The sequence below is a fragment of the Echinops telfairi genome, unplaced genomic scaffold (genome assembly GCF_000313985.2).
Source record: "Echinops telfairi isolate 266 unplaced genomic scaffold, ASM31398v2 ScPeMD7_7356;HRSCAF=8355, whole genome shotgun sequence".
Classification (NCBI taxonomy): Eukaryota; Metazoa; Chordata; class Mammalia; order Afrosoricida; family Tenrecidae; genus Echinops; species Echinops telfairi.
In genome coordinates, this window is record NW_022111256.1 from 1,325,757 (window position 1) to 1,329,705 (window position 3,949).

A 3,949-nucleotide genomic window follows, 5' to 3' on the forward strand; every position below is an offset into this window, starting at 1 on the left:
TTAGGGGGCGGGGGCGGGTCTGGTGGGTAGCAGAGTTCAGCTCCCTGGAGGGAAGGAGGGGCATCCTGAGGAAGGGTCTTTGAGGAAGGGGTGTAGGACGACATCTGGAGCAGGTTCCCAGGGGCTGTCTCAGGGGAGCGAAGGTTTCGGTGGGGGGACAGCGGGGGTCTCCAGTAGGTGGACCACTGTGCAGGCTGGGGGAGGTACTTCTTGGCGCAGGGCCTCAGAGTAGGCAGGGGGCGAAGTGCTTGCAGAAGTGGGGGGAGGCCAGAGGAAGTGGCTGGGCCCCTACTGGCACTGAGCCTGACACCGGGGCTCGTGCATCCCCCCTCCCAGCCCGGCGCTCTGCCTTCTGAGCCACTCAGCAGGGCAGGCACCTTCCTCCCACACCTCCTATGCTCTCTGACTTCTGGGTACCTGTGGACCCTGCCTGACGGCGAACTGTCCGACCCCGGGAGCGGATTCCATACGCTGGTGACACGAGTTCATCATATGGAAATTGGAGTCCGTGCCCTGGTGCCCGCATAGGGGGTGGCACTAGAACTCCCGCTGTTGTAGCCTTTCCTCTTTGGGCTGTTGGCTGGGGGGCAATCTACCTGCCTTCAAGACAACTGACAGTCAAGTCACTCCTGAGGTTCTCCACGGCTCTATCAGGCCCCTGTAACCCGGGCAATTTGTTTACAGAAAGTTCTGGAGCCCTGGAAAGGAGAAGGAATAAGACTGCAGGAGGAAGAGAGAGAGAGGGTAAGAACTGTGAGGGTAGTGGCTTTTCTTTCTGGGGGGGGCGGGGCAGCGTTAATAATCTTATGGGCTAATTTGTGACAATGTGGCCAAATTCTTCAAGTAATAAACAGGACCTGGATTGGGGGTGGTTGTCTTTCCCCCACCTATTATCACTTGAGGGTACCAGGGAGCTTTTGTGTTTAAAGTTGGCACTGCAGCCTGTACCACTCACCATCCCCGTCGGGATTCGTCGGGAATAAAATTCGAAATGCTCACGGAAACTGCTGGGTACTGTTGCATTGTGTCCAAAGGAGATATTCCGTTTGGGACACATGACAGACAACTCCTAGTGCCGCAGCCTGTGGAATTAAAGCTCTGTGCACAGAGAGCTGAGTGAGAGTGCGATTTCCGGAGAGTATTCCAGTGGCGGGCCTGAAGTCGACGTGTTGGGTGCGCAGAGCCCATGGCACGGGGTTATTTGACTGGGGGGGGCGGGGCGGGCGTGTTTTCAGGAAAATAGCTTGTTCTTGGCTTGTTGGGAGTAACTAATGCATGTAATGGACTCCAGACGTTGAGCTGGAAGGATTCAGAGTGTGAGGCGGGATGGGGATGGCAAGAGTTCTAGGCAACCTGAAAAGAATGAGGTGTGCGTCACCTCAGGAGTTGGAATTTGAGCTTGCGATCCTATAGGTCTCTTTAAGAACCTGTTCCAGGCTGGCTTATGAAGTATTCCTTCAGGCTTCTGAGCCCGAGCTATTTGGTGCATGCCCCTTTCCCTCCAGCCTCTTTTCTTTGGGGACTTCCCTTTTCCCCAGCTCCATCATTTTTAGTGACAGTGGCAGGGCTAGAGGAACCGCTCTGTTCTTCCCCTGGGGTACAGTAACCCAGTGGTGCCCAGCGTTGAAATTGCTGGCCCAGCTCGCCAGCTGTGTACGGGTCCAGTTGGTCTGTGTAGGCCTGGTGTGTCTCCATGGTGTGTCTCTATTGCTTCCCAATAGATAGAGTTGGGCTAAGCCTGTGCGGAGTTATTTTTTTCGTACCGAGTATTCACACAGAGTGCCAGGCCCACCACCATCAATTCAGTTCTGACTCACAGTCACCCTGTACAGGGTTTCCGAGGCCGCAGATCTCTAAAGAAGCAGATAGCCTCAACTTTCTGCCGAGGTGTGGCTGGTGGGTTTGACCTTCCGACCTCGCAGTTAGCAGCCCAGTGCTTACCCAATAGTTCACAGATGGGAAGAGGGTCCCAAATTCTCTTGGGTGGTCTTGGATGTCCGTAGAACTTGAGAAGGAACTTTTGATTCCTTATTGAGAAAAATTGGTTCTCTGTGTTTCTTCGTTTCAACCCCTCGGGAGCCCTGGATGCATAGTGGTCCAAGCCAACTGCCAGGTTAACCACGTTTCCGTGGGAGAAAGATGGACTATCTGCACCTGTCAAGTTTTAAGGGCACGGAAAGCCAAAAGGGCAGTTCTCCCCTGACCTATAATTTCCCTGTGAGTTGTAATCAACTTGAAGGCAATGCATTTGGTTTGGTTTGGGGGATTGTTTTTTTCATTTCAAGGCCCTAGCTAATAATCGATCGAAGCTTTTCTGTAGTTGGGCGCTTTGGAGTGGTTTCTCCCTGGGTAGTGCAAACCTTTGCACTCAATTACTAATACTAACCTAAAGGTGGCTGGTTCGATCTCACCTGGTGGTGCTGAGGAAGAAAGGTCTGGTGATCTGCTGTAAAGATTTCAGCCAAGAAAACTCTGGGGTGGGACAGGGAAACCTGCAAGAGTCAGAACTTAGTGCCTCTCTCCACACATTCACATCTTGTGTTTCTGGGTCTCACAAGTTCTCCGCCTTTGAGGGGGTGGTCTCACTTCTCTTCTGTTGCTCATTGTAGTAGAGAACATGTGAGTTTTCCACGGGAACTGTTTCTGCATTACACAGGTTCCAACCTTCATGTTTTACTGTGACCATGGGTCTCTGCGTGGGAATTTACAGCACTGGGTTGCCTTTTGGTTCCCCAATAGAGTGGCTTAGTTCACGGGCGGCGAGGTTTTTTCTGTGGTTGCTTTTGAATAGCTTACTCATTCTCTCTCTTTCTGGATGCTGCTTTGCTCCACGTTGATGATGGTTGGCTGGGGGCTGTAGGTCTGATGTCTCTCTCTTTCTGGATGCTGCTTTGCTCCATGTTGATGATGGTTGGCTGGGGGCTGTAGGTCTGATGTCTTTGGGTAGTCCCGTTGTCTCTGTGTAGTCAATGTCATTGTCCCTCATCACCACCTGGAGTTCCCATCAAGTGGCCGGAGTGCTCGCTGCCCTTCAGGGGCACTTTGAGACTTTTTCTTTTTTTGTGCTACCTTCTTCCCATCATCATATGTCTGTGAACTTCTTATAAGGGGGGTTCACTCCCTTCTTTCTTCCGCCCAAATAGAAACTTGTTTGTGTTTCTTCACTTCTGGCCACTGAGAAACCCTGGCGGCATAGTGGGCCATGCAAGGTTGGTGGTTCAAACCCAAAATCATCCCCTGAGTTCAGAAGTCCCGATAGGTCCGTTCCCTAGCAACTAAATTTGGTTGATGTGCTTATGATTTTTTTTTAAATGGTTGGATGTGTTAAGGGAATATTATTTTCTTGAGAGCTGAAAATCATCCTGTACTTGAGAGACAGTTGTAAAAAATAGTAGTGGTGGCTACCAGGAAAGAAGTAGAGGTCGTCACCATGTCCTCCAGAAGCACATGTTGGAGCCAAGGGCATCTTTACCCTTGGATGGTGGATAGCACTGTGGGAGAACGGAGTCAGAGAGTCGAGGTGCTGAGCCCGGAGTTGGAGTGTTACTGTGGGGAGTGTGTGTGTAGACTTCTTAGGGTTGTAAGAATGTTGATAGGTGCCTTCTTGGATGATGGGTGGCTTGATGAGATTTCCTCCTGAAAGGTCCAGAGTAGGACAGCCAGAGGCATACGGACAGTTTGTGGGAGGGGGCACGGGGGACACATCTGCATGGGAGCCTTTACACTGTGCACTAGCCACAGGCGTCACTCCTCTGCTCCAACCGATCTCATTTTAGCGCTACAGAGATTTAAATCTGTCTTACCGATCCAAGAATGGTTTAATATTTCTTTTTTTTTCTTTTTTTCTTTTTTAACATTTTATTAGGGACTCATACAACTGTTATCCCAATCCATACACACATCAATTGTGTAAAGCGCATTTGTACATCGTTTCTCAAAACATTTTCTC

At 50.8% G+C, this 3,949-nt stretch overlaps 1 protein-coding gene across 1 annotated transcript in view; it reads left to right on the top strand.

Moving 5' to 3' along the window:
* Positions 1-293: 293 nt before the first annotated feature.
* The window catches only part of ZNF384 (zinc finger protein 384), a 20,491-nt gene continuing 16,835 nt past the window's right edge, over positions 294-3,949 (top strand). Inside the window, exon 1 of the mRNA XM_045296011.1 lies at positions 294-744. The gene's annotated coding sequence lies outside the window, so the exon portion shown is untranslated. The remainder of the gene's footprint in view (positions 745-3,949) is intronic.